Source organism: Pseudorasbora parva, chromosome 19, assembly GCF_024679245.1.
Source record: "Pseudorasbora parva isolate DD20220531a chromosome 19, ASM2467924v1, whole genome shotgun sequence".
In the NCBI taxonomy this organism is placed as follows: domain Eukaryota; kingdom Metazoa; phylum Chordata; class Actinopteri; order Cypriniformes; family Gobionidae; genus Pseudorasbora; species Pseudorasbora parva.
Genome location: NC_090190.1, coordinates 21,333,822 through 21,343,336, shown reverse-complemented (window position 1 = coordinate 21,343,336; position 9,515 = coordinate 21,333,822).

The following is a 9,515-nucleotide window of genomic DNA, read 5'->3' as shown; positions in this document are numbered from 1 at the left end:
CCGCAGCTTTTTCAACACAATTTAGCTGTTCATCCACACGCAAACGAAGTATCCGGTTACTGAAACCAGACTTTTTGGAAAACTCTCGCCAGGGTGGAGATTTTTTAAAAACTCTGGTTTCAGCGTTGTCATGTAGAAAGTTGCGGGCGGCAGTGGCTCAGTGGTTCATGTAGGTTGTCTACAAACCAGAAGGTTGGTGGTTCAATCCCTGGTTCCACCTGACCAAGTGTCGAAGTGTCCATGAGCAAGACACCTAACCCCAGCTACTCCCGACGAGCTGGATGGCGCCTTACATGGCTGACATCGCCGTCGGTGTATGAATGGGTGAATGTGAGGCAAAAATGTAAAGCGCTTTGGATAAAAGCGCTATATAAATGCAGTCCATTTGCAGAAAGTGAAACCGGAGATTTTGGCTTGTTAAGTCGAAGTGTGTGTGTTCTCTCCTTTGTTTGACGATTTTGCACATTATCTCTTTTGATTCCATGAGTCGAGTCTATGTGGCGGACGTAGGTATAGCTTTTAATAACTCTGCTAACAGCGCTTATCACATGTATAGAGATGCATGCGCAGTTATCTCATTGTATTGCAGAACAAAGGCTTAAAGGGGTCATATAATGGTACATGCACTTTTACAAGTTGATTATACAGCAATGTGTGTTGGTAGTGACTGTACACAACCATCCTATAATGATAAAAATCCATCAACTGTTTTTTTTTTCCTTATATGTTCCTTATATTTCCTTATCTCCTTATATGTTTTCATCTGTCTGAAATCAAGCCGTTCGATGTGTGACGTCACACGATCGGACACCCCTCCCACGACTGTTGATTGACAGCAGCGTTTCAGCTCAGACCCGCCCTGAGCGAGCTCAACCTGTCTGCCATTGTGGATATGCTGGAGCAGAATGGCAATTGTGGCGTTCTGTTCTTGGGTGTTATAATGAACACAGCAGTCATTTTGATGTTGATATATCTGATATATCGAATTGATACGGTTTAACTTGCACAGATGTTTCCTGAGAGACTCGCCTTGTCAAACTTTCTCCTGTTGTCTAAGCAACGCTTTACACTCAAAGCCCCCACAGAACAGAGGGGCGGGGTGAGCAAAGCTCATTAGCATAAAAGAGACATGCACAGAAACGGCTTGCTGAAAACAGAGCTGTTTTTCACCAGGTTAAATGAGTGATTTCTTAGAATACCAAATAGAATTTTTAATTAAAGTATATTACAAAGTTTTAATTTAGACACTAAATAATCATATTAACTCTTATCCACTGCCCATTATTTTAATCACATATCAAACACAGTATGTTATGTCAGTCTATTTTCATTTATTTTATTTCATTTCATGATTTAAATACAATATAATTTTAGTCCACAGCCCCCACCGGGGGGCTGATGCCATAACGAGGGGGGCTGCAGCCCCCGCAGCACCCCCCTTCCCGCGCTACTGGTCTCGGGTGTACCCCCCGGCCTGCGAGGGGCGATGGGGCTTTGTGGCGAGGTGAATGAGCGAAGGACATGGGAGGAGCGAGTGAGACCTGGGACGTGATTGCGAAGGAGTGACCTGCAAGCAACACCGGTCTCGAGTCCTCTCATGAGGGAGCTCGGAGGTATTTAAGGACGAGCGACACCAGTCAAGGACGAGAGAGGACCAGGCCTGGACTTTACGTTGAGTTTTGTTTATGGTTTGTTACGTGTGTGCAGACAGTCGTCCGTGAGGGGCTGCCCGTGGTTTACTTTCGTTTTGTCTATTTAATAAAAGTTGTTGAATGTTCGCCGGTTCCCGCCTCCTTCGTTCCCATTTCTACGAACTTTATTACAAATATACAATTTTCACTTTTTGAATGGAATTAGTGAAATAAATTTTTTGATGATATTCTAATTATATGACCAGCACCTGTAAACAACAGAACACATTCACTTGCCCACATTTTGACATATCGGATATTTAATGCCATAGGTAAAAAATGTGCGAATATTTGGAAAAAAAAAAATTTAATAAAAAAATTAAAGTCATGCAGCACTATTGTGACTGCGGTGCGTCATGTGACAAGCAATGACATGTCACCATGGAAACAATAACAATAAATATGTTCTAAATAACTGTCGCCTTAAAAAAGTGACACACCTTTGTAGTGGTGTCTGAAACCCTAGTGGATGTTATTGAGTGCACTCTTTCAATCCCACAATGTACCACAATAACAAGTGGACAACTGCCCCATAATGCACTGTGAGAGTCATGTGCTGAATGAATTCCTGCGACTCGCCAGGAGATGGCGCCTGCAGCTAAATCAATCATCCATCCTTTTTACAAACCGCACTGGTCCAGCGTAATATCCTACAGGTATAAATTCCTTTTTAATTGATTATTAAACTGTTTAATTACAGTTTATACATGCTAGTTTCCATGGCAGATTTCAAGATAAATCTTTTCATTACTACTGTAGCTGCTGTTTGCGTATCAAATTTCATGTTTTGAATCATTATTAAACAGCACGCACAAACTATGCAAAAGTGGTAGCCCTTCCAGCGCACGCAGTGTCTTAATTCACTCACTCGTTTCCATTCACTCCTTCAAGTGGACTATATAGTGGAGCCATGTGGAATAGTGAAATGAGGTAGTGAAATTTTTGAACCCAGCGCTGCATTTTGAAACCCATTTGTATTTCAGGGCCCCCAAAATGCCACTGCCCTGTAAATGAGCACCCAAAACAAAACAAAAGTTTTACGTTTTTAGTTGAAAACAGTGCTGTCTAACGTACTAATGGACCCCAAACTAGAATGAAGCACAACCGCACAAACAAAGAACAGTAGAAGAACAGTCTTTAGGGCCATTTATGGATCTTGAGAGAGGAAATGACATCGGTGTCAATGAAGGCCTTTCTGAGCCATCAGATTTCAACACAAATATCTTCATTTGTGTTCTGAAGATGAACGGAGGTCTTACGGATGTCGAACGACTTTAGGGTAAGTAGCCTAATCTTTTATAGAATTTTCATTTTTGGGTGAACCAATCCTTTAAAACACTGTTTGCATGGCTGTTATTTTACTGTTCTCTTGTCACTTTACTCTTGTCACAATTTTTTTTTTTTTTTTAAATAGCTGCAAAAGCTTAATGCATTTTCATCTTTTATTAAATTTCACCTCATTCAAATGAACTGGAAAAAAAATGTGGCTAACAAATTTAATTAGCTTACTTAAAGCAGTCTAGCATACCTCAAATTACATGATAATATGCTTGAATAAATTGCATGTGACTTTACAGCTAGTGCTGCTCTTCAGTGCATTGATTTTGGCTTTCCTGCACTATACAGTTTCATGCTTCAGATGATATAATTAAATAAATGTGTTTACCATGTACAATGTTTCATTGCTCACTGAGGTGATACCACCAAGGCATTCACTGGCTGGGTTCAGAAAATATATGCTAATATAGACTGAATCACAGACCTCATTAGTGTCTAATTCATGGATAAACTAATAAAAAGTTATTAATCCAATTTTGTGTAGAATTATATTAGCTTCAATAGTCAAAAATAAGCTTATAGGTTATTTGTCACTGGAAATGGAAAGTCAGTTTGAATTTATCGAACTCAGCATTCTGTCAGATGTAGAAGGTCATTCGCGTATTCTTCTATTAAACTGCACACGTGCTATTTTCCAAAATAGCGTGTGTAACTTTTCCAAATGAGTGCATATCAAATCTGTGTGTACACTGGAAAAACCATGAAAATGTCTCAAATTAGTTCCAGATTTTAATAATTTCAGAAACTAGCTATTTTAAACTGCCAGAATTAATACTGTTTTAGTCTGCTGTTTCATGAAATCCTGTGAATTAATTTTGTCCAGCATCCTTCAGCTGCTTTAATCACTGCTGATATCAGATAAGCATAGAGAGAGGTTATAAGTAAACATTCCAAAAAGTCACATGGATTAAACTGGGATTTCTTGGCATTGGTGTTTTATGAAACAAATAAACTCCTCTAGTTGGATTTGGTAGGTACTTTTGCCATCTAGTGGTCATGCACGGCTGTGACGAAAAAGACCAGAGAGAGGGAAAATGTGAGTATTTCAAGCAAAGAGAGAGCACTCCGGGAAAAGAAGCAGTGAAATGATATGTTACTTGTGATTTATTTATTTTTTTTGCCTATTATTTCTACAGAATACACAAATACTGCTGTTCAAAAAGATGCCATGTTGCAGTGCTACACCAGCAGGGACAAACAGAGCCATTCTAACCAGCCAAACCTTCCCTGTACACAACAGAAAATACACACTAATGCACTCAAAGTGAATTTAAATGGTGTGATTATCTTTGATTCCTTAAATTAATGACCACAACGGAGAATTCTGAGTAACCCTTTAATATAGATAATCTTTATAATATTGTAAAAAGAATGCCACATAATAAATCCCAAAGGGGTGGATGGGCTACCCTTTGAATTGAAGTCTTTTGGGATTCCATTAAGCATCTTGTTCACAATGCCTTTATTGTGTAATTAAAGGTACATAGGCGGTAGTGAACGTCAAATCCTAACAGTATATTTAAAGAAAATCTTTACTTGCAGAAAATGAAGGCCTATCAATGAAATAAAAGATGGCTTAAAGGTGCACTATGCAACTTTCCGTTATTGGAGGGCTGGAGGGCGCCTACAAAGGTGTAGTTTGATGACGCCATGTGTGAGCACAGTATCTTGGGACATTTGGTCTTCACCTCACAGCCGGTGGAATAATAGGACTCGGGCAGAAATCATGTTCATGGATGCGGTTATTAACGTTACTGTAGTGTGAAGAAGAGCAGGTCCGAGTGTTGTGGAGCTTAGCACTTTTATAAAATGGGACTTTTATTATGACGGGACGGAACACATTTGCCGGGCGCCAGCACTATTTCGGCTTTTCCGGTCATTGGTATGAGTTGATGCAGCTCTTTTTTTTTATCATATTAGATACATTCAAGTGTGCTTAAAATAATGTTATGACGTTACTCTGTGCGTTCACTCGGTGGCTGCTGTGACATGTTCACACTGCTAAGAGAAAAGCGCTTCTGCAGAATAAAACTGGAAACTGAGGGTAAAATGAGATATGACACAATTGACAGGCGACTCGCTCAAACGCTATGCTGAAACGTTACGGGTCATTGGTTAAAATAGCAATTTTCAACTGAACAAAATATATAATACTGGTACCTGTAAGAGCGTTCATGGACGATCTCACAATCACAGCGAAATCAGTACCCGAAGGCAGATGGATCCTGGAAGACTTGGTCGAGCTCACCGAGTGGGCAAGGATGGGATTCAAACCTGAAAAGTCCAGAAGCCTGGTCCTGAGGAAGGGGCGTATACAGAACCGGTTCCGCTTCAAGATCAGAGATACCATCATCCCCACGGTCCAAGAAAAACCAGTAAAGAGCTTGGGGAAGTGGTTCAGAGCAGACCTCAATGATAGGCAGAGCGTGAGGGAGATGCTTATCCAAACAGACACCTGGATGACATCACTGGAGAAGAGCGGCTTGCCTGGCAAGTATAAGGCCTGGGGTTACCAACATGGGGTCCTCCCTAGACTGCTTTGGCCTCTGCTAGTTAATGAGGTACCTGTATCCACCGTCGAGGGGCTGGAAAGGAAGATAAACACTTACCTGAGAAGATGGCTGGGGGTCCCAAGAAGCTTTTGCTCCATCGGGCTGTATAGCACAGGCAGCAAGCTACAGCTGCCTGTGACATCAGTGGTGGAGGAGTTTAAGGCGACAAAGACGCGTCAGGCCATGATGCTGCGAGACAGCAAAGACGAAAGAGTACGCCAGGCAGGCATTGTGGTCAGGACAGGCCGCAAGTGGTCAGCTAGCAGAGCACTGACAGAGGCAGAGGTCCGATTGCATCATTCAGATATCGTGGGGACAGTAGCCCAGGGCAGACTTGGACTAGGCTGCTCCACTAGAGTGAGCTTGAACAATGCCGACCCAAAGAAGCGGCGTACTATGGTGCAGATGGAGGTTCGAAAGGCAGAAGAGGAGTTTCGGCATGTCAAGGCTGTAGCCATGAAGAAACAGGGCAGCTGGACAAAGTGGGAGGGAGTACGAGGGAGGGCCCTGAACTGGCAGGACATCTGGAGTATGGAAGGACACCGAGTAAAGTTTCTGATGTGTTCTGTGTATGATGTTCTGCCTACTCCATCAAATCTCCACACGTGGGGGTTAGCAGAGAGCCCCAATTGTAAGCTTTGTGGAAAAACAGCTAACCTCGAGCATGTACTCTCATCGTGTCGGTTAGGCTTGGCAGATGGGAAATTTAGGTGGCGACATGACAAGATTCTAGCCCAGTTGGCAGATGGGTAGAGGGATCTTGGCTTCAGCAAATGACTGGGAGATGAGGGCCGACCTGAAAAAGCAGCTAAAATTCCCAGAAGAAATAGCCCACACAAGCCTTAGACCAGACATTGTCCTCTGGTCGAAAGGTATCAAGCAGGTGGTGCTCATAGAGCTAACAGTGCCCTGGGAAGAGAGGATGGAGGAGGCACAGGAGCGTAAGCTCAAAAAATACCAAGACCTTGTCCTCAAAAGCCAGCAAAACGGATGGAAGGCCTGGAACCTGCCCGTGGAGGTCGGCTGCAGGGGCTTTGCTGGGCAGTCACTCTGGAGAACCCTTGGAATACTGGGTATCGAGGGTCTGGCCAGGAAGCGGTTGGTAGCCAATGTCACCAAACAGGCAGAAACAGCATCCCGATGGATCTGGATACAGCGAGATGTGCGGTGGCGGAGCCAACCTGGGGAAGGATCAACAACAGCAGAGACGGGTGGTGGTCAGCTGGGGTAGAGCCAGGACGCTGGATCTGCTGTCAAACCCTCCCGAGGTGTCATGGGCTTAAATTGATGAAACATCAATGAAGGGGGGTGCCCATCTGATGACCGGCTGTAGCCACCCAAGTCTTGTTCAGGTATGTGGCCAAGGCCTGACTTGGCTCAGGAAGGAGGACGGTCCCGCTCGGCATAGTCCCGCTGGTGCCTTGGAAGGGAAGAAGGAGAGGAGAGTGGAGAGAGCGATGCCGCTGGCCCACAGATGGTGCAGGGCAGGGTACCTGTAAAGGTGGGCCAGGCGCGATGACCCACATCGTATTTTGCATATATGGCCTAGTGTCGTTTGGATATTTTCCCACAAAAATACTACATAGTACACCTTTAAGTGTATACTCTTACCTTTTAAAAAGTACACTGTAAAAATGTAAAAAAAAAAAATTTTTTTACTTATAACTATAAATAAACTCCGCTCTTCCGGTTATGATTATGAGGTAATGCAGCTCTGTTTATCATATTAGATACATTTAAATGTGTTGAAAATTATGTTATAACGTTACTCCGTGTGTTCACTTGTTCACACTGCTAAGAGTAAAGCGAAATAAATATATATGTAAAGCGGAAAAAAAAAATACTACATAGTGCACCTTTAATATTTGTAATAATTTGCATCATCATTACAAATGTGCAATTGCAGATATATTTAAATACATGGCATACTAGTTTCAATAGAAATAGCATTCAAATATATTTAATTAACCAAAATGCGTGTCAGTTAATTATAAAGTACTCTTTAATTATATTTCAAAGATAATTGCGATTTTGTCTTTATTTTAAACTGTCATGTAAGTGTGCTTCCAGTAGGGGTCACTTGTGGGTACAGAATATAAGTGGGAACCTTTAGGTAACTGCTAGAGGGAAGGTGCACACAGTTTTTTGACCTACCAAGTTATGCGCATTCGGAAATGTATTAATATTATTATAGTATTTATTATTCAAATTATGTAATGTAGTGTTTTGGAACACTTAATTACAAGTTTATTGCAGTTAAATACAAATGTATTATAGTTTAAATTATATTAAATGCAATTATCTGAACTTTAAAATGCTTTCTTAAAAAGGACTTTAGTGCATGTTTATATGTTTATAAGTAATTATGTTTATTTCATAATTACTTCTACTGTAAGCAGCCAAATCTATTACTTAAAGCAGCTGAGGGATGCTGGATGGTGCTTGTTAATGGACGCGCATGCCCAGCGCTCACAGTCGGAGATTTATTTTATCGATTCGTGACTAGTCTTCATTTTGGGTAAGCAAGAATCCAAACAAACAGTCAATAAATCCACAATTCCAGTCCTTTACCGGTACAGATTTCCACTTGCATAGCATGGCATACATCCGGAATACATCACTGAGCTTCACTTTTTCCACTTTTTGTTACAGCCTTATTGCAAAATGGATTAAATACATTATTATTTTTCCTACAAACAATACCCCATAATGACAACATGAAAAGTTTGTTTGAAATCTTTGCAAATGTATTAATCATAAAAACAATAAAAATCCCATGTACATTCACAGCCTTTGCTCAATACTTTGTGAAAGCACCGTTTGCACCGATTACAGCCTCAAGTATTTTTGAGTAGGATGCTACAAGCTTTGCACACCTATTTTAGGGCAGTTTCTCCCATTCTTCTTTGCAGGACCTCTCAAGCTCCATCAGGTTGGATGGGGAGCATCGGTGCACAGACATTTTTTAGATCTCTTCAGTGATGTTCAATCGGGCTCAAGTCTAGGCTCTGGCTGGGCCACTCAAGGACATTCACAGAGCTGTCCCGTAGCCACTCCTTTGTTTTCTTGGCTGCTTAGAGTCGTTGTCCTGTTGGAAGATGAACCTTCATCCCCAGTCTGAGATCTAGAGCACTCTGGTGCAGGTTTTCATCAAGGATGTCTGTGTACATTGCTGCATTCATATTTCCCTCAATCCTGACTAGTCTCCCAATTCCTGCCGCTGAAAAACACCCCCACAGCATGATGCTGCCACCCTTATGCTTCACTGTAGGGAGGGATGCTATTGGCCAGGGGATATGCAGTGCCTGGTTTCCTCTAACACCTGAGCTCAATTTTGAGTGTCATGGCAAAGGCTGTAAATACTTGATCTAAAAATAGATTGTTCTTTATTTTTAATAAATTTGCAAAGATTTCCAACAAACTTTCACATTGTTTTTGTGAGTTTATGAATTTAATACATTTTGGAATACGGCTGCAACATAAAATGTGGAAAAAGTGAAGCGCTGTGAATACTTTCCAGATGTATGCCATGCTATGCAAGTGGAAATCTGTACCGGTAAAGGACTGGAATTGTGGATTTATTGACTGTTTGTTTGGATTCTTGCTTACCCAATATGAAGACTAGTCACGGTAAAATAAATCTGACTAGGAGCGCTGGGCGTATGCGTCCATTAACAAGCACCGTCCAGCATCCTTCAGCTGCTTTAAGTAATAGATTTGGCTGCTTACATCAATAGAACCAATTATGAAATAAACATAATTACTTATAAACATGCATTTAAGTACTTTTTAAGTGGGTCAAAAAGCTCTCAGAAGTTCACCTAATTGCATTCAATATAATTTAAACTAATACATTGTATTTAAATGCAATTAACAATTATATAATTTCCATAATAAATAACTCTTTTAAAAATTATGCTAAAATGTACTTTGT